This window comes from Cervus canadensis, chromosome X, assembly GCF_019320065.1.
Source record: "Cervus canadensis isolate Bull #8, Minnesota chromosome X, ASM1932006v1, whole genome shotgun sequence".
NCBI classification, from domain to species: Eukaryota; Metazoa; Chordata; class Mammalia; order Artiodactyla; family Cervidae; genus Cervus; species Cervus canadensis.
In genome coordinates, this window is record NC_057419.1 from 50,771,759 (window position 1) to 50,793,444 (window position 21,686).

A 21,686-nucleotide genomic window follows, 5' to 3' on the forward strand; every position below is an offset into this window, starting at 1 on the left:
GCTAACCAGACTGCAAAGACAGCAAGAAATTAACTATTTGTTTAACTGAGCAGATACAGTCTAGTACCTGCATGTTCTTAAGATGAATGACAACTAGTGGTCCTGTAAGAGGACCTGAGAGCACTGTTTTTTCTACATTCTTTCATAGTTCATCCTAAGATCAGCTAGTAATGGGAATGGCCTTCTGTGCTAGTTAATTGCCTTTGTTTGCCTGCTACGTCACTTCAGTCTTGTCTGACTCTTTGAGAGTCTGTAGACCTTACCCTGCCAGTCTCTTCTGTCCATGGGATTCTCCAGACAAGAATACTGGATGGAGTAGGTTGCCATGCCCTCTTTCAGAGGATCTTCCCGACCCAGGGATCGAACCTGTGTCTCTTACAGCTCCTGCATTGGGAGATGGGTTCTTTACCACTAGCACCACCTGGGAAGCCAGGTTAATTGCCTTTACCCAAAGGCAAATCAGAATTCTCCTGTCTCTTTATTACAAGCAGGTAGTTCCAGCTTAGAGCCAGGCCCCGAGGCTAAGCTCCCAGGATGACAGTGAGACAGAGCACTGTCTTCTTTGGTGTTTATATTTCAAGGAGATGGCTCCCAGGCCCATAAGAAAAATATTCCTGGGTTGTAATGCTGACAGAAGTCTTATTTACCCTTTTAAAATTTACGTACATATCCAAGGGGCAGAGGAAGGTTTACAAATACCAGTTTTCTCAAGGAAATGTTCTAAGAAAAGTGAAGGAGGAAAAGGTCTCTTTCTCTTATATCAACAGGGAAGGTTCCTTTTTCTTTAACCTTATAGGCTATGAGTTCCCTAAGCCCAAATTCCCACAGGGGTGACTCAGATCATCCTTGACAAATGCCTGCATGTGCACTGAGTTGCATTACAGGAAAGACCCCTGAGCCTGGGCAACCTGCTGCCTAACAGCAGCCTGGAAACCAGCCTTCAAGTCATTTGCTGTAAGCACAAACCTGAGACATGCCAGGGAAACAGCACTCGGGGCCTTGCTTTCCTGTCACACTCAGCAAGATGTGTAGGAGCACAAGCGCCCCATGGAGGAGTGTCTTCCAAGTCCAGTGGGACGGAAAAGAAGGCCTAGGCAGTGACACAGCACTCCCAGTGCCGTCAGTCTGTGCTGTCCGTTCGTTTACAGCCACAAAGTCTCCAGTGGTCAGGGCCACTGGAGCAACATACGTTCCATTGGCGGTAATCCACAGTGAGCCTGCACCCCGTGCTAGTTTTTTCCACTGGCCATACTGGGCCATTGTATTAACGCTTTACTGTTGTCATCTACCTGCTGCATTTTAGTCCTAATCAAGGCCGTGACTTCTTTGTCCTCCAGGGATTCTCTGCTGTTTCTCTTCAGACACCTGAGAGAGGATAGGGAGATAGGTTGGGGAGTCAATTGCATACTCTGCTGTCATCTCTCTGCACGTGGCAGTCCCTTAGTCGGAGAATTCCCTTTGGTCTTTATCCAGCATTCCTAGAACAAGCATGCAAAACACTGTCCCAGTGAAGTATGAGGTCGTGGAAGCAGCAATGACAGTTCCACTGCCCCATGAACAACATGGGGGTTAGGGACATCAACCCCCTTCTGAGTGGAAAATCCAAGTATAACTTTAGACTCTTCCAAAACTTAACTACTAAGTCTGCTATTGACCAGAAGCCTTACGGTTAACACAGTTGATTAACACCTATTTTGTATGTTATATGCATTAACTGGGTGGTAGCAATAAAGAAGCCGCCTGCCAGTGTAGTAGATGGGCCACGTAGGTGGGTTCTATCCTTGGATGGGGAAGATCCCCTGGAGAAGGAAATAGCAACCCACTCCAATATTCTTGCCTGGAAAATTCCACGGACAGAGGAGCCTAGCAGGGTACACTCCCTGGAACCACAAAGTCAGACACGACTGAGCACACACTCACACCCATGCATTATATCCTGTATTCTTAAGGTTAGCTGGAGAAAAAAAATGTTATTAAGAAAATTGATAAGGAGATGCATCTAGGATGGCAGCAGGAGAGATGGTGAAGGCTGCAGCCTGCCCCTCTGGGCTCAACCCTCAGTCCCCTGTCCCTCCAACCTTCCCTGTGGCAGCCCACATCCTGGCGAAGGCCCAGATGGTGGACCTCCACACCACCATATACAATGCAGTCTGTGGTAGATGCTTCAGAGGCTGCTTAGTGGCTGGACAGGGAGGAGCTGGACAAGCTGACGGGCGAGTTGGCCAGTGGGGGACAGGGGTGGGGGGTTAAGGTGGGGACGCCGCTTGTCATCACCTCCCATTACAGCCATCTAGATGTGGTTGAGTAAAGTGGACTGTGCGGCGCCAGCTTGGAGGCAGGCGGCTTGGTACACTTCAATGACAAGACCATCAAGGATGCGCAGCTGCCCTGGGCCACCTCGGCCACTGACGCCTTGGGACGTGGTGCAGAGCCTGCTGTGCTGTGGGGCCTTGGTGAGCTGCACCATGCACACGTGCACAAAGCACCTGCGCACTGACTGCTTCAGTGGGCACGTGGAGGTGGGGCACTACTCAGCAGGTGAACACCAGGTGGACCTGGAGGTGACCAACCGGTGCGGGCACACATGCCTCATGATCTCCTGTTACACAGGCCCCTGCCAGATCACCTGCTACCTAATACTGCAGGGCGCCCAGGTGAACCTGTGCAGCATCAAGGACAATGTGGCCCTGCATGACTGCACCAAGGCCGGCAGCCTGGGTGTCCTACAGCTGCTGTTCGGGTGCCAGGCTCACAGGGAATGGGATGGCTATGGCATGCCACCACCTCTGGCTGCCCACGTGATGGACCACATCAGCATCGTGGAAGACCTAAGCCAGGAGCAGCCTGCTGGGGAGGAGATACGGCCAGGGATGGCCTGAGAAGGCCCCTCCACCAGCCAGGCATGTGTGCCGCCCCAGCGTGCTTGCTGCTGCAGCTCTTCCCAGGAGGAACACCTGAGCACCAGCTGGGAAGCTGCCCAGCAGCCTTGGAGTTTCTGGGAGCCACCTGCATGGCTAAGAAGCAGGATCTGCTCAGGGTCCTGAAACTCTTGGTAGGGGCCATGGAGCTGTGTCACCAGGGGGCACGTATCTGCCTAAACCTGAGTCCTCGCCTCTGACTATTCCAGGGAGGTGAACACCACCGAGGAATTGGAGGCGCTCATCACGCAGGGGGATGAGAAGCACATGCAGGCACTGTTGACCTGAGAGCGGTCCTGGTCCCTCCCACCCGACACTTCCCACTATATGCGCTACCAGGATGTGGTATAGGCCAACTCGGACAGTGTCTATTGCTGCATCCACTAGTGGAAGTACACCTTGGACATGCAGGAGAACAACCTGGAGCCTCAGACTGCCAGAAGTTTCCTATCCTTTGATGAACTCTTCTCCTAAGTGCCCCAGAACCACTTGGCCCAGGGGCAGCCTGAGTACACCAGTTGGCTTTGCAGATCTAATGTGGGTGCTGTGCAAAGGTCTGGGAAGTTGAGCGGGCCCAAGGAGGCCAGGGACTCAGTCCAGTTCACCAAGGCCCTGGCCATCACCCTCCACCTGCTCTACCTGCTGGAGAAAGTGGAGTGCAAGCCCAACCAGGAAGACATGAAGCACCAGAGCTACTGCTTAAGTGTGCCCGTCACAGCAAGAATGTCTTCACTCCTGCACATGGCGGTGGACACCAACCACGAACGTGATTCACTTCTAAGTGGGCAGATTCCCTTCTATCCAGGTGGTCAAGGTGCCCTTGACTGTGGGGCCGACCCAGACAGCCACGATTTTGACAACACCCCCAGTGCACATCACAAAGGAGAACAACTGCCTGGGGATCATGAATGCCCTGATAGAGGCGGGGGCCCACATGGACACCACCACCGCCTTTAAGAAAACAGCCTGCGAGCTGCTGCATGAGAAGCTGCTGGCCAAGAGCACCATTCAGCCCTTCAACTATTTGACCCTGTAGTGCATTTCAGCCTGCACTCTGGACAAGAACAAGATCCCTTGCAAGGGCTTCATTCCCTAAGAGCTAGAGGCTTTCATCCAGCTGTACTGAAAGGGGTCGGGGAGGAGAACCCAGGAGGGGCAGAGCCCACACCTGTCCCCACCCTGTCTCTGGAGACTACTTCTCGTGGCTGGAAACCAGGGAAGAGCTCATGGGCCTCCATGGCCCCCTCCCCTTATCAGGGAGAGCGGACAAGAATTAATGCGATGTTGGTGGTAGAAGCTTCCAGACCACATGCTCAGAGAACTGACTCTTTATAGGGGTTAGCACACTCATGCTTCATAAGGAGAAGATGCTCAACCTCCCACACGTCCTGTCTGCCTGAGTTTCAGAGAATCTTGCCTCTGCCCTGGGGCAGAGGGATTGAAGCCTTCCTCCCCTACTAGAAACACAAGAAACTGAGAGTTGGGTTTGGCCTCTACCTTTTATGTATCAAACCAGATAGACCCAGCCACCCAGGGCAGTATTAGAACTGGAGGCCCTGAGGGGGCAAAGTGGGAGAATCAACCCTTCTGGCACATTTGCACCTGCTCCTTCTGCCCTGCTGTGGGTTGGACTCTGCCCCCGAGCCACCAGCCCCTTGGGTAGCTTTTGTGGCTTGGTGTTCTGTTTATTTACTTGGGGGAGGGGAGTTGGTGCTTACCCAGTGGCTAACTGGTAAAGAACCCACCTGCAATGCAAGAGATACAGGAGATGTGTGTTCGATCCCTGTGTCGGGAAGATCCCCTGGAGAAGGGAATGGCCACTCACTCGAATATTCTTGCCTGGAGAATCAGTCCCATGAGCAGAGGAACCTGATGGGCTACAGTCCATGGGGTCGCAAAGAGTCCAAGAGGACTGAGCACACACCAGCATTGGCAGCTTACATGTGTGGTGCAGGAGGTTTTTCCGCCCTACACTTTTAAAAATTAATTTATTTATTTTAATTGGGGACTAGTTACTTTACAATATTGTGGTTTTGCCACACATTGACTTGAATTAGCCGCGGGTGTTCATGTGTTCCCCCATTCCAAACCCTCCTCCCACCTCCCTCTCCCACTTTTTAAAAAAGATTTTGGTGTCAGGCTCCCTAAGTTCATTTCATGCAGCAAAGTTTTATCTTGCCTGAGACTGCCTTGGCCAGCAAGAGTGAGCTATATTTTGTGAGGAGTTCAGGAAGTAACAGTCCCCCAAACAAGGGTGACCGTATGTTTCTGAACACTTGACTCATTCGCCTTTCCCTTGTGCCGCCCAACTTCCCATTCTCACTAGAAAGAGAAGTCATTTTCCAAACCAGGAGCAAGCCAAATACGGAAGGGGTGGGCTTGCCAGCCGCTTCCCACCCAACAAGAGCTATTAATAGGTTGGTTGGTTTGGGGTTTGATTTTCACAGTTTCTGAGTTCAAACTGCAGGTCACCTCTGCCTCACAAATCATGCACAAGGACACAGGTGTGTGGTGAACAACCCAAGTGTCTGTAGCCGTTTTTTAGATGCTTGGAAACCAGGATCCATGTGACCCTGAGACAATTCCAGGTATTGACACACTAACCCACTGAGTCAGCTAGATAAGACAGTGGATGTGTGAAATAGGTTGTCGAATAAAGTAGTACAAAACCTTGGTCTCCCATCACTGGGGGTGGGGAGGGTGATCAAGTGCTCTTGCTAGAGAAGCCACCCCTGCAAGATTGTCTTGTGTCGAGGCTGGGTCGGGGAGTATCCTCCATGCACCATGGCCGCCAGCAGGAGAGTATTTTTGGCCTCTTGGGAAAGCAGTCAAGAGCAGAAGGGGACTGGAGCCGCCACCCCCACAGCTCAGGAAAGAGGCCATTCCCACCCTGTACCTCTCCTCCAGCCCTGTCTCAGGGAAGCTACACAGAAGCCTCCAGAAGCCATGGTAGGTGCTTGGATATTCTGTCCCTCTAAGGGAACTAGGTCTTGTTTGGATTTGCAGTGTCAGTTAGGACGGTCTTTATTTTCTAGACCAGGTTTTACCTTCTGTCAAGCCAGGAAATGCCATCACTGTCCCTCTAGTAGCCTGGAATAAAGAAACGAGGCAGTATCAAAAAAAAAAAATCCATAAGGAAGAGAAAAAGCATTCACAGTACTGTCCTGTATTTATTGATACTGTAAGTTTATGTCATCTGTTTAGAAGAGGAGTTATTTGTCAGTAGCTACATCAGTATTGTTTTATGTGATACAAACATTATAGTTTTTTTTTAGTGGAGTGCAGTTTATTTTTTTTTTTTCATTTTTATTAGTTGGAGGCTAATTACTTTACAATATTGTAGTGGTTTTATTAACACTAGATATGACAAAAGATAACATGAAAAAGAAATTCATATTTATTTACAGTTATGATTCATGCTCTGATAATGAAGAAACAGCAGTATGATTGCTTTATGGTAGCTCAGCCTATACGCTAATGAGTGAATTGTTATAAAATCTTTGTGGCATACAGTATTATAGTCGTATTCATAATCAGTATCAGAAGCATTTTTACTTTAAAAAACAAGTCTGATGACTGGCTTATATGTAGTTTTCCCATTTACAAGAGAGTGAGGTCTACCATACAATAATGTAATTCTTTCAGAGCAAAGTTGTAAAACAGTAAGAAAACTAACACAGTAATAATTTTATATTGAATATCACTCATCTTCTGCCTATGTAAGGATAGGCTGTCCACTGCAATACATCTTGCACACAATATTCTATATGATGCATACCTAGAAGATGAGAATGGCCAAAAAACATCCCATACAGTTCTTGTCATAGTTATTAGTTTTTCACATGAAGACATGCAAAACACATACACAACAGATATGTTTGATAACCATAAGGCCTGATTATTCTTTGCTAAAGTGGACGTTGATCATCATGAAGGTTTTCATGCTCCTCTTTGTGTTGAGTAGGTTGGGAAGGAAGAGGAAAAGGAGGAGTTCATCTGTCTGTCTCCGGGGCAGCAGAGGTGAAGGAAGTGGAAGGGAAGGCAGAAGATGCAGGCATACATGGTATAACTTTATGGAAACACATCGTGATCTCTGAGTTTTTTGCTTTTTCTTTCTTCCAAAAATGTTTCTTTACCGTACCAACCCTTCTTCCACCATTTGCTTTAGTTTCAGTGCCTGTATCATAGAAGATTCCATATTATAAAAGAAGTCAAAAGCAGTTTTGAGTCTGCCAGATTGTCTAAATGTCAGTTTGTCTTCTAACTCTGCTTCTTCTATGTCTTATCATCTTATTCCTCCTCATTGTCAGGCATTGGTTAGGAATTAGGCACTCATCTCCATCAAGTAGTCTTCTGTGAACTCCTCTGGTGTGGTGTCTGTTAGCACTTGAATTTCTCCAAGATCCACATCTTGAAATCCTTATCCTCTGCCCCCCCTTTTTTTTTTGCCACATCCACAACTTCCTGATTTCCTTGATGGCCTGTGTCATAAATCCTGTGAAGTCATACACAACATCTGCACAATTTTCTCCAGCAGGATTTTATTGTTTTGGACTTGATGGCTTTTGTGTTTTTTTCTATAACAACAATGGCATCTTCAATAATGTAATCCTTTCAGACTTTAACGATGTCCTCTCTATTGGAGTTCTCTTCCATAGTGTTGACAATCCTTTCCATAGAGGACTGTGCGTAATGAGCCTTAAAAATTCTTATGACCACCTGATCTAGAGGCTGAACTAGAGATATATTGTTTGGGGGCACTTGAATCACTTTAATGCCTTCAGGTTTAACACCTGGGGTTCTGGGTGGCCAGGGTATATTGTCCAAGGTCAAAAGAACTTTAAAAGGCAGTCTCTTACTGGAAAGGTACTTCCTGACCTCAGAGACAAAGTATCGATGGAACCAATCCAGGAAAAGAGATCTGGTTCTTCAGGCCTTCTTATTATACAGTCAAAAGACTGGCAGCTGGTGTTTATCTTTTCCCATCAAGGCTTGCCTTGTGGCTCAAATGGTAAAAAAAATCTGCCTGCAATGCAGGAGACGGGTTAGATCCCTGGGTCAGGAAGATCCCCTGTGGAAGGAAATGGCAACCCACTCCAATATGCTTACCTGGAGAATCCCATGGACAGAGCAGCCTGGAGGGCTAGAGTCCATGGGATCTCAAAGAGTTGAGACTAACACACTCAGGTCTCAGGATTTGCATCTTTTTAGCTAAGGGCAGTCCTGTTCATAAACTCAGCTCCTTTTGAACAAAACAATAGCCTTAGCCTATCCATCCTGCCTTAAATCCTGGTGCTTGCTTCTCTTCCTTACTAATAAATGTCCTTTCTGGAGTTTTTTCCCCAGAATAGGGCACGTTTGTCTGTATTCAAAAACTGCTCAGGCAGGTATCCCTCTCTCTCCTCAGTGGTTTTTTCTACATGGTATCTGGAACTCATCTGCTGCCCCCTGGTGGGTACAAGCTGCTTCTCCCCTCATCTTGACATTTTAAGTCTTCTCTAATAGCTCAGTAAAGAATCCACCTGCAATGCTGGAGACCTGGATTCAATCCCTGGGTTGGGAAGATCCTCTGGAGAAGAGAAAGGCTACCCACTCCAGTGTTCAGGCCTGGAAAATTCCTTGGACTATACAGTCCATGGGGTCGCAAAGAGTCCGACACCACTGAGCATCCGTCAGTCAATCCTGACATCCCTGCCTTCAGTCCTGGTGCTTGCTTGTCTTCCTTACTAATAAATGTCTTTTTTCACATATTTCCGGCAGAATAGGGCACTTTTGTCTGTATTCAAAACCTCTTCAGGCAGATACCCCTCTCCTCAGTGATTTTTCTACATGATATCGAACTCATCTGCTGCCCCCTGGTGGATACAAGCTGCTTCTCTTATCTTAACATTTTAAAAGCCAAACAAACCTCTTTCTTAAAATTATCAGACCTTTCTTTGCTGACATTACATTCTCCAGCTTTAGATTCTTCACCTTCCTTTTGCTTCAGGTTGTTGTAGAAAGACTTTACTTTTCCTTGAATCGTATAGAGAGGCTTTTGGTATGCCTTTCTCAGAGCAATCCTGCATCTACATTAAAGCTACATTTTCAAGATGAGATAAGGTGTTTCACAAAATGTGCAAGGTTTTCATGCCTGTTGGTATAGCTACAGTGACAGCTTCATCAGTTTCTTTAAAAAAAAATGCAGTAGTCTTTATGCTGGATTCAGTTGTCTTGAGATGGTGGGAAACCACAGCTGCAGACCTCAACCTATAGCATATATCAAACAGTTCAACTTTTTGTTGTAATGCAGTGGCTTTTCTCTGCTTCTTGGGAGCACTTCCAGCATCACTAGTGGTTTGGTTTGGTTCATGGTGTTATTCAAGGTTTACAATATTGCACTAAGCACAATGAAAAATACATGAGAACCACAGAAGATGACTTGTTACTTCAATACACAATTTGTTGGAGAGACAAACTGCTCACACAGAGACGATTACACATATCACACATATCACATGGTATTTTAAGCAGATACCCGCATCACTTGAGCTCATCGAAATTGCAAAAGGAGGTGGGTATGAAATGATTGCAGTTGTACAGTATGGATGACAGTTAAATTTATGCAGTTATAATTTATTGCTGACTTTTTCCATGTGCTTGCATTTCTCTTGACTGTGAACAGTCGCATGTATTACTGTAACTGTGTGCATAAGTTTTGATAAATTACAACTTTTTATAATAGATTTGTGTATATTTTATGATAGTAAATAGCAAGAAAGACTGTTATCTACACATATTTGATGAATTCAGGACATAGCTAACAGTTTCTAAACGTTTTGATATTTCTAGGCTACAAGGTTCATCTGTGAGTTTTGCATATTCTTGCAAATCCCAAGAATTTTTTTCAATAGATTTTTTAAAAATAATCCATCTATAAGCGGGCCCGTGCAGCTCAAACCCATGTTGGTCAAGGGTCAAGTGTACATTAAATTGGCTTAACAGGCCACTTCAACCCCCAGGGACACTTTACACTTATCTGTACCTAAACCCCATGAACTGAGTCTGGGTACTCCCTCACCTTCTCAAGATCAGATAAAATGGTCTTAGGTGCCTGTATCCAACAGAGCCTTAAAAGTCTGATCTCTCCCTTCTCCAGAGTTCTCCAACATACTCGGGGGGGGGTGCCTGGCCTTTGGTCCCTCTTGGGAACAGGGACCCCCCTGCTCCACCCCAATAATTTCTTCAAAGCAGTCAATTTCAGAATACAAGGGAAGGGAGGGACAAGGTGTTGAGTGAGAGGGCGGCTACAGGCCAGAAGGCACGTCTTTATGTTTAGTTTACAACAATGCAACAGTTGCTTGGGCCTCAACCAAAGGATCTCTTGTTTTCAGTATGCCCAAAGCTCTGTATCAGATGGCAAGGTCCTTGTGACTGATGCCATCTCTTTCAGATTTGAGGATGCCTTGATTCTGTTCAGTTCACTCAGTCATGTCTGACTCTTTGTGACCCAATGAACTGCAGCACACCAGGCCTCCCTGTCCATCACCAACTCCCGGAGTCCACCCAAACCCATGTCCATTGAGTCGGTGATGCCATCCAACCATCTCATCCTCTGTCGTCCCCATCTCCTCCTGCCCGCAAAGATCTTTCCCAGCATCAGAGTCTTTTCCAGTGAGTCAGCTTTTCGCATCAGGTGGCCAAAGTATTGGAGCTTCAGCATCAGCCCTTCCAATGAATATTCAGGGTTGATTTCCTTTAGGATAGACTGGTTGGATCTCCTTGCAGTCCAAGGGACTCTTCAAGAGTCTTCTCCAACACCACAGTTCAAAAGCATCAATTCTTTGGCGCTCAGTTTTCTTTATAGTCCAACTCTCACATCCATACATGGCCACTGGAAAAACTGTAGCCTTGACTAGATGGACCTTTGTTGACAAAGTAATGTCTCTGCTTTTCAGTATGCTGTCTAGGTTGGTCATAACTTTCCTTCCAAGGAGTAAGCATCTTTTAATTTCATGGCTGCAGTCACCATCTGCAGTGATTTTGGAGCCCAGAAAAATAAAGTCAGCCACTGTTTCCACTGTTTCCCCATCTATTTGCCATGAAGTGATGGGACCGGATGCCATGATCCTAGTTTTCTGAATGTTGAGCTTTAAGCCCACTCTTTTACTCTCCTCTTTCACCTTCATCAAGAGGCTCTTTAGTTCTTCTTCACTTTCTGCCATAAGTGTGGTGTCATCTGCATATCTGAGGTTATTGATATTTCTCCCAGCAATCTTGATTCCAGCCTGTGCTTCCTCGAGCCCAGCGTTCCACATATAAGTTAAATAAGCAGGGTGACAATATATAACCTTGACGTGCTCTTTTTCCTATTTGGAACCAGTCTGTTCCATGTCCAGTTCTAACTGTTGCTTCCTGACCTGCATACAGGTTTCTCAAGAGGCAGGTCAGGTGGTCTGGTATTCCCATCTCTTTCAGAATTTTCCACAGTTTATTGTGATCCACACAGTCAAAGGCTTTGGCATAGTCAATAAAGCATAAATAGATGTTTTTCTGGCATCTCTTGCTTTTTTGATGCTCCATTGGATGTTGGCAATTTGATCTGTTGATTCTGTAGCCATGGCCATATTGCTTTCTAGTCATACCCATTGGCTAGCTTAGGCATTACTAGTGCAGTTGTTGCTGTTGTTCAGTCACTAGTCATGTCCCATTCTTTGTGACTCCATAGTTTGCAGCACGCCAGGCTCCTTTGTCCTCCATTATCTCCCAGAGTTTGCTCAAATTCACGTCCATTGAGTTGGTGATGCAATCTAACCGTCTCATCCTCTGTCGTCCCCTTCTCCTCCTGCCTTCAATCTTTTCATCACCAGGGTCTTTTTTTAGTGAGTCAACATTTCACATCAGGTAGCCAAAGTATTGGAGCTTCAGCTTCAGCATCAGTCCTTCCAATGAGTATTCAGGGTTGATTTGTTTTAGAATTGACTAGTTTGATTTCCTTGCAGTCCAAAGGACTCTCAAGGCTGTGATCCATGAAGGGGAACTATTGCAATGGCAACCTTTAAAGTTGTTCACTTTAATTTGGGACATTTGCTACCCATTTTCATGATAATGGGGGAGGAAAAAGGTTTTCTCCACCTTCTTAGGGTCCCTGGCAGGATCTAAAAATTAAACTGACAGAGACAGATTAACAGGAGAAAACCATACACATTTGTTTGTAAGCTTTATGTGACACGGGAGCCTTCATAAGAAAAGGAAGACACAAAGAAACAGTTAAACTTCAGGAGTTATGGGCTGGATTTGGTGAAGACTGGATGGTTGTGGAGGAATATGATAAGTCAGAGAGTGTGAGGGAAGTTTAATAAACTGGGAGAGACTTAGCACAAAGTGTTTCTTAGGGTCCCTTTGGTTTTCTGAGATAAGGATGCTCCTTTCCTCTCAGTGTAAGCAGGGAACCTTTCACATAAAGGTTTAATGACCTGTTTCAGGGAAGAAAGGCAGGGGGAAAGGTCAGAGTGACCTCACTGCTTCTACTGTCTTCTCAAAGTCCTTCATTTTAAAGTATTCAATATAACAAGGTGCATATTTGGGGGTCACACATCCTGAAACACATCTGTAATACTGTATCTTAAGTTTTTGCTCACTTTTAAGATAAGGTCTACGGAAATTTTTCAGGGCAGTGGGGCTGATCTCAAAAGGGGAGATGGGTGGGAAGTTCAAGAGAAAGGGGACATATGTTCACCTATGGCTGATTCATGTTGATATTTGCCAGAAAACAACAAAATTCTGTAAAGCAAGTATCCTTCAATTAAAAACAAATTAAAACGAACAAAAAATTTATCTAGAATATTTTGGATTAGTTTCTCACTTGGCAGTAGGTCGTCTTCATCAGCGTTATAGATCCAAATAGGACGGTAAGAGCCCAGATGCCAGTCACTGCCTCATCTGTGGTTTCCTACAGAAGTTTGTCTTGGTGAAATCTCCCCAAGAAACTGGAATTATAGCTTGCAGGATCTACTGCAGAAAACCTCTTGAGTCCTTTGGTGTGGTTTCTCAATGGATCTGAGGTAGGCATGATAGACTGTAGAGGGACTGAGCCGTAAGACATATCAGTTCTTCCCATTCTTTTGCAACAAGCTTCTCATCCCCTCCTGCTCTTTGCTCAACCATCCAGCCAAAGCTGGAACCATGTGCCTGGCTTCTGCTCATACTGGTCATGAGTTTCTCTCCCCCTGCCCTGTGTATGGATGCTCACCTCTGAAACTATTCTCTGAGTAAGTATTGCGAACCATTTCTGACCTTCCCCAACTCTTAGTACAGCCATCCCTCATTTTGATTGTGCTTTGTTTTATTGTGCTTTGCAGATATTGTGAGCTTTTCTTTTTTTTTTCAATTATTTTTATTAGTTGGAGGCTAATTACTTCACAACATTGCAGTGGGTTTTGTCGTACATTGTCATGAATCAGCCATGGAGTTACATGTATTCCCCATCCTGATCCCCCCCTCCCCCCTCCCCCCCCCCACCCGATTCCCCTGGGTCCTCCCAGTGCACCTGTCTCATGCATCCTACCTGGGCCGGTGGTCTCTTTCACCATAGATGATATACATGCTGTTCTCTCGAAACATCCCACCCTCGCCTTCTCCCACAGAGTTCAAAATGAGCTTTTCTTTTTTTCAGTTCTTTTCTATCATAGTTTATTGCAAGATATTGAGTATATTTCCCTGTGCTATATAGTACGTGCTTGTTGTTTATCTATTTTAGGTATGGTATGTGCATCTGTTAATCCCATACTCCCAATTAACCTCCCCCACTTTGGTAGCCATTAAGTTTGCATTCTGTGTCTGCTTCTGTATTGTGTTTTATTTTTTTAACAAATGGAAGGTTTGTGGGCAATCTGGCATTCAGCGAGTCTGCTGGCACCATTTTTCCAGTAGCATTTCCTCACTGCCTGTCTCTGTGTCACATTACAGTAATTTTTGCAATATTTCAAACTTTTTCATTATTATTATAATTGTTTTGATTATCTGTAATCAGTGATCTTTGATGTTACTATCAATCCATGAGTCTAGGATGGCAAACTTAAATGATTAATATGTGTTCAAACTGCCCTGCTTCCTGTCTCTCTTCCTCTCCTCAGGCCTCTCTTTCCCTGAGCCATAATAATATTGAAATCAGTCCAGTTGATAAACTTACAGTTGCCTCTTAAGTGTTCAATTGAAACGGAGAGTCTCTCACTTTAAATCAAAAGCTAGAAATGGTTAAACTTAGTGAGGAAGGTGCATCAGAATTTGAGGCAGGCTGAAAACCAGGCCTCTTATACCAGTTACTGAAGTTGTGAATCAAATGAAAAGTTCTTGAAGGAAATTCAAAGTGCTGTTCCAGTGAACACATAAGTGATAAGAAAGAGAAACAGCCTTTTAGCTGATACAGAGAAGCTTTTAGTGGTCTGGATAGAAGATCAAACCAACCACAACTTTCCCTTAAGCCAAAGCTTAATCCACAGCAAGGCCATAACTCTCTTCAGGTCTGTGAAGCCTGAGAGAAGTGAAGGAAGCTGCAGAACAAAGGTTTGAAACTAGCAGAGGTTGGATCATGAGGGTTAAGGAAAGCTGTCTCTGGAACATAAAAGCTCAAGATGAAGAAGCACGTGCTAATGTAGAAGCTGCCACAACTTATCCAGAAGATCTAGTTAGAAAGCTAATAAAGATGGCTACACCAAACAGCAGTTTTTCACTGTACATGAAACAGCTTTATATCAGAGGAAGACAGCATCTAGGACTTTGATAGTTGGAGAGAAATGCTTGACTTCAAAGATTCTAAGGACAGGCTGGCTGTTTTTTAGGGGCTAATGCAGCTAGTAATTTTAAGAAGAAGCCAGTGCTCACTGACCATTTTGAAAACCCTAGGGCTCTTAAGAATTATGGTAAATCTACTCTGCCTGTCCTCTGTAGGTGGAAAAACAAAACCTGGATGACAGCACATCTGTTTACAACATGGTTTACTGGATATTTTAAGTCCACTGTTGAGAACTATTGCTCAGAAAAGATTATTTTCATAATATTACTGCTCACTGGCAATGTAGCAGTACACAAAAGCTGTAATGGAGATGTTATTCTTGCTCAGTCGCTCAGTTGTGTCCAACTCTTTGTGTCCCCATGGACTGCAGCACGCCAGGCTTCCCTGTCCATCACCAACTCCCCAAGCTTGCTCAAACTCATGTCCATCAAGTCAGTGTTCTCCTCATTGACTGGCAATAAAGTGAAGGATCATTTATTGAACATACAATTTGGTTAGCATTTCCACTACTGATTCCAAAGACTTTTCTCAAATCTTCTTAATTTGCCTCTGTTAGTTTTCTATCACTGCTGTAACGAACTGCCATAAAGTCAGTGGCAGAAATTTTAAATCTTGTAGTTCTGAAGTCCTAAATGGATCTCACTGGGCTAAAGTCAAGATATTGACAGGAATGGGTTCCTTTTTTTTAAATTTATTTTGTCTGTGCTGGGTCTTCGTTGGTGTGTTGCCTTTTCTCTAGTTGGGGTGCGTGGGGGCTACTTTTCATTGCAGTATGTGGACTTCTCATTGTGGAGTCTTCTTTTGTTGCAGGGTACAGGCTTCAGGTGTGTGGGCTTCCTTATATGCGGCACATGGGCTCAGTAGTTGTGATTCCCAGGCTCTAGAGCGTGGGCTCAGTAGTTGTGGCACATGGGCATGTGGGATCTTCCCAGATCAGGGATTGAACCTTGTCTCCTGCATTGGCAAGCAGATTCTTTACCACTGAGCCACCAGAGAAATCCGGATGGGTTCTTTTCTGAAGGCTCAAGGGAAAAATCAATTTCTCTGCTCTTTCTAGCTTTTAAAGGCCACACATATTCCTTGATATTGTTCTCTTCATCTTTAATAACAACAAAAGTCAGTTAGTTCTTCTCATGCTACATCACTCTAAACTTCTCTCCTGTCTCACTCCTACACTTTTAAGGACTCTTTACATTGCCCCCACCCAGACAGTCCAAACAATCTCCTTGTTTTAAGGTCAGTTGCTTAGCAAACTTAGACATCCTGAAATGTGAAGTCAAGTGGGCCTTAGGAAGCATTACTACGAACAAAGCTAGTGGAGGTGATGGAATTCCAGTTGAGCTATTTCAAATCCTAAAAGATGATGCTGTAAAAGTGCTGCACTCAATATGCCAGTAAATTTGGAAAACTCAGCAGTGGCCACAGGACTGGAAAAGGTCAGTTTTCATTCCAGTCACAAAGAAAGGCAATGCCAAAGAATGCTCAAACTACCACACAGTTGCACTCACCTCACACACTCATAAAGTAATGCTCAAAATTCTCCAAGCCAAGCTTCAACAGTATGTGAACCATAAGCTTCCAGATGTTCAAGCTGGTTTTAGAAAAAGCAGAGGAACCAGAGACCAAATTGACAATGTCCTCTGGATCATCAAAAAAGCAAGAGAGTTCCAGGAAAACATGTATTTCTGCTTTATTGACTATGCCAAAGCCTTTGACTGTGTGGATCACAATAAACTGTGGAAAATTCTGAAAGAGATGGGAATACCAAACCACTTGACTTGCCTCCTGAGATATCTGTGTGCAGGTCAGGAAGCAACAGTTAGCACTGGACATGGAACAACAGACTGGTTCCAAATAGGAGAAGGAGTACGTCAAGGCTGTATATTGTCACCCTGATTATTTAACTTACATGCAGAGTACATCATGAGAAACGCTGGGCTGGATGAAGCTCAAGCTGGAATCAAGATTACCTGGAGAAATATCAGTAACCTCAGATATGCAGATGAGGTTATCTGCAGATATGCACCACCCTTATGGCAGAAAGTGAAGAAAAACTAAAGACCCTCTTGATGAAAGTGACAGAGGAGAGTGAAAAAGTTGGCTAAAGTTCAACATTCAAAAAACTAAGATCATGGCATCCGGTCCCATCATTTCATGGCAAATAGATGGGGAAACAGTGGCAGACTTTATTTTCTTGGTCTCCAGAATCACTGTAGACAGTGACTGCAGCCATGAAATTAAAAGACACTTGCTCCTTGGGAGGAAAGCTATGACAAACCTAGACAGCATATTAAAAAGCATATTAAATATTAAAAAGATATTGTTTTCCCAACAGAGGTCCGCATAGTCAAAGCTATGGTTTTTCCAGTAGTCATGTGTGAGAGTTGAACCATAAAGAAGGCTGAGCGCTGAAGAATTGATTGTTTTGGAATAAGTCAGACAGAGAAAGAAAATTCCATATGATCTCACTTTATGTGGAACTAAGAAAAACAAAAGACAAACAGAGCTCAGAGATACAGAGAACAGTTGGTGGTTGCCAGAGGCAAGAGTAGGTGGTGGACAAAAGGGGAAGGAGTCAAAAGTTAACAAAGTTTTGACAATATACAGCCTTGTCGTACTCCTTTCCCAATTTTAATTCAGTCCATTGTTCCATGTCCAGTTCTAACTGTTGCTGCCTGGCCTGCATACAAGTTTCTCAGGAGACAAGTGAGGTGATCTGGTATTCCCATCTCTTTAAGAATTTTCCACAGTTTATTGTCATTCACACAGTCAAAGGCTTTAGTGTAGTCAATGAAGCAGAAGTATATGTTTTTCTGGAATTCTCTTGCTTTCTCTATGAGCCAGTGAATGTTGGCAATTTGATATTTGGTTCCTCTGCCTTTTCTAAGACTAGCTTGTACAACTGGAAGTTCTAGGTTCACATACTGCTGAAGCCTAGCCTGAAGAATTTTGAGCATTATCTTGCTAGCATGTGAAATGATTGCAACTGTATAGTAGTTTGAACATTCTTTGGCACTGCACTTCTTTGGGATTGCCCTACTTTTCCAGTCCTGTGGTCACTGCTGAGTTTTCCAAATTTGCTGTCATGTTGAGTGCAGTACTTTCACAGCATCATCTTTTAGGATTTGAAATAGCTCAGCTGGAATTCCATCACCTCCACTAGCTTTGTTCGTGGCAATGCTTTCTAAGGCCCACTTGGCTTCACTCTCCAGGATGTCTGACTCTAGGTGAGTGACCACACGATCATGGTTATCAAGGTCATTAAGACCTTTTTTGTATAGTTCTTCTATGTATTCTTGCCATCTCTTCTTAATGTCTTCTGCTTCTGTTAGGTCCTTACTGTTTTTGTCCTTTATCATGCTCATCCTTGCATGAAATGTTCCCTTGATATCTCCAATTTTCTTGAAGAGATATTTAGTCTTTCCCATTCTATTGTTTTCCTCTATTTCTTTGCATTGTTCACTTAAGAAGCCCTTCTTAGCTCTCCTTGTTATTCTCTGGAACTCTGCATTCCGTTGGGTATCTTTCCCTTTCTCCCTTGCCTTTTGCTTCTCTTATCTCCTCAGCTATTTGTAAAGTCTCCTTAGACAAACACTTTTCCTTCTTGCATTTTTTTTTCCTTAGGTAGTTTTGGTCTTCGCCTCCTGTACAGTGTTACAAACCTCTGTCCATTGTTCTTCAGACACTGTCTACCAGATCTTATCCCTTGAATCTATTCATTACCTCCACTGTATAAGGGATTCAACTTAGGTCATACCTGAATGGCCTAATGGTTTTCCCTACTTTCTTCAGTTTAAGTCTGAATTTTGCAATAAGGAGCTGATGTTCTGAGCCACAGTCAGCTCCCAGTCTTGTTTTTGTGGACTATATAGAGCTTCTCCATTTTTTGCTGCAAAGAATGTAATCAGTCTGGTTTCAGTATTGACCATCTGGTGATGTCCATGTGTAGAGTCGTCTCTTATGTTCCTGGAAGAGAGTGTTTGCCATGACCAGTGTGTTCTCTTGAGAAAACTCTGTTAGCCTTTGTCCTGCTTTCATTTTGTACTCCAAGGCCAAATTTGCCTGTTACTCCAGGTATCTCTTGACTTCCTACATTTGCATTCCAATCCCCTGTGATGAAAAAAGACATCTTTTTTTGGTTTTAGTTCTAGAAGGTCTTGTAGGGCTTCATAGAACCATTCAACTTCAGCTTCTTCAGCATTAGTGTTTGGGGCATAGACTTGGATTACTGTGATATTGAATCATTTGCCCTGGAAACGAGCTGAGATCTTTCTGTTGTTTCTGAGATTGTACTCAAGTACTGCATTTCAAACTCTTGTTAACTATGAGGGCTACTCCATTTCTTCTAAGGGATTCTTGCCTACAGTAGTAGATGTAATGGTCATCTGAATTAAATTCTCCCATTCTGGTCCATCTTAGTTAGTTCCCTGATTCCTAAAATATCAATGTTCACTCTTGCCATCTCCTGTTTGACCACTTCCAATTTACCTTGATTCATGGACCTAACATTCCAGGTTTATATGTGATATTGTTATAGCATCATTATTTACTTTCACCACCAGATGCATGCACAACCTGCCTCTTCATTCTTTCTGGAGCTGTTTCTCCAGTCTTCCCCAGTAGCAAAGGGTCCTACGGATTTGGGGGTCTCATCTTCCAGTGTCACATCTTTTTGCCTCTTTGTGCTGTTCATGGGGTTCTCGTAGGAAGAATACTGGAGTAGTTTTCCATTGCCTCTTCCAGTGGACCACATATATCAGGTACATATAGACAAGGCTATGGTCTTCCCAGTAGTCATGTATGGAAATGAGAATTGAAACATAAAGAAAGCTGAGTGCCAAAGAATTGATGCTTTCAAATTGTGGTGCTGGAGAAGACTCTTTGAGAGTCCCTTGAACTGCAAGGATATGAAACCTGTCAATCCTAAAGGAAATCAATCCTAAATATTCACTGAAGGACTGATGCTGAAGTTCCAATACTGAAGTTGAAGCTCCAATACTTTGGACATCTGATGAGAAGAGCTGACTCATTGGAAAAAACCATGATGCTGGAAAAGATTAAAGACAAAAGGAGAAGGGGGTGACAGAGGATGAGATGACTGGATGGCATCACTGACTCAGTGGACATGAGTTTGAGCAGACTCTGGGAGATAGTGAAGGACAAGGAGGCCTGGCGTGCTGCAGTCCATGGGTTGGAAAAGAGTTGGACATGACGTAGCGACTGAACAGACTTATTTCACTTAGCATAATGCTCTCAGGGTACATCCATGTTGTTGCAAATGGCAAGATTTCCTTCTTTTATGGCTAAATAACATTGTGTATGTGTATGTATACCACATTTTCTTTATCCATTTCTCCGTTTATGGATGCTTAGGTTGATTTTATATCTCAGCTATTGTAAATAATATTGTAGGGACTTCCCAAGTGGTGTGGTGGTAAATAATTTCCCTTGCAATTCAGGGGATGCAGGTTTGATCCCAGGTTAGGAAACTAATATCCCACATGCCGCAAAGCAGCTAAGCCCATTTGCCACAACTAGAGAGCCCATGCACCACAACTACTGAGCCCAAATGCCTTGAGGAAGATCCTGAATGATGCAACAAAGATCCCACATGATGCAACTAAGACCCAACATAACCAAAATAAATAAAACCCAATCTTTAAAAAAATAATACTTCAATGCACATGAGAGTGCATTTATCTTTTTAAGTTAATGTATTCATTTCTTAGGTAGATACCCAGAAGTAGAAGTGCTGGATCATATGGTGGTTCTGTTTTTAATCTTTGAGGAAGCTCTGTATTGTTCTGCATAATGAAAGTGAAAGTTGCTCAGTTGTGTCTGACTCTTTGTAACCCCGTGGACTGTATTGTAGCCTGCCACACTCCTCTGTCCATGAGGATTCTCCAGGCAAGAATACTGGTGTGGGTTGTCATGTCCTCCTCCAAGGGATCTTCCTGACCCAGGGATCAAACTCAGGTCTCCCTCATTGCAGGTAGATTCTTTACCACTGAACCACCCAGTAAGCCCAATTTTACATTTCTGCTGACAGTGCATGAGTTCCCTTTTTTCTATGTTCTTATTAACACTTGTTATTTATTGTCTTCATAATAGCCATTCTAACAAGTGTGAGGTGATAGCTCACTGTGGTTTTGATTTGCATTTCCTGATACTTAGTGATGTTGAGCACTTTACTACCTGTTGGCCATTTGTGTCTTCTTTTTTTTTTTTCTTTTTCTTTTTTTTCCATTTATTTTTATTAGTTGGAGGCTAATTACTTTACAATATTGTAGTGGTTTTTATCATACATTGACATGAATCAGCCATGGATTTACATGTATTCCCCATCCCAATCCCCCCTCCCACCTCGCTCTCAACCCGATCCCTCTGGGTCTTCCCAGTGCACCAGGCCCGAGCACTTGTCTCAGGCATCCAACCTGGGCTGGTGATCTGTTTCACCCTGGATAATATACATGTTTCGATGCTGTTCTCTCAAAACATCCAACCCTCACCTTCTCCCACAGAGTCCAAAAGTCTGGTCTCTACATCTGTGTCTCTTTTTCTGTTTTGCATATAGGGTTATCATTACCATCTTTCTAAATTCCATATATATGTATTAGTATACTGTATTGGTCTTTATCTTTCTGGCTTACTTCACTCTGTATAATGGGCTCCAGTTTCATCCATCTCATTAGAACTGATTCAAATGAATTCTTTTTAATGGCTGAGTAATATTCCATGGTGTATTTGTACCACAGCTTCCTTATCCATTCGTCTGCTGATGGGCATCTAGGTTGCTTCCATGTCCTGGCTATTATAAACTGCTGCGATGAACATTGGGGTGCACGTGTCTCTTTCAGATCTGGTTTCCTCGGTGTGTATGCCCAGGAGTGGGATTGCTGGGTCGTATGGCAGTTCTATTTCCAGTTTTTTAAGAAATCTCCACACTGTTTTCCATAGTGGCTGTACTAGTTTGCATTCCCACCAACAGTGTAAGA

General features: G+C 44.0%; 1 protein-coding gene and 1 pseudogene across 2 annotated transcripts in view; both read left to right on the forward strand.

Annotated features, from left to right (window-relative positions):
* Nucleotides 1-21,686, forward strand: part of ZNF81 (zinc finger protein 81) — an 89,540-nt gene that overhangs the window by 33,891 nt on the left and 33,963 nt on the right. The window lies entirely within an intron of this gene.
* Nucleotides 2,160-4,044, forward strand: LOC122434412 (annotated as a pseudogene).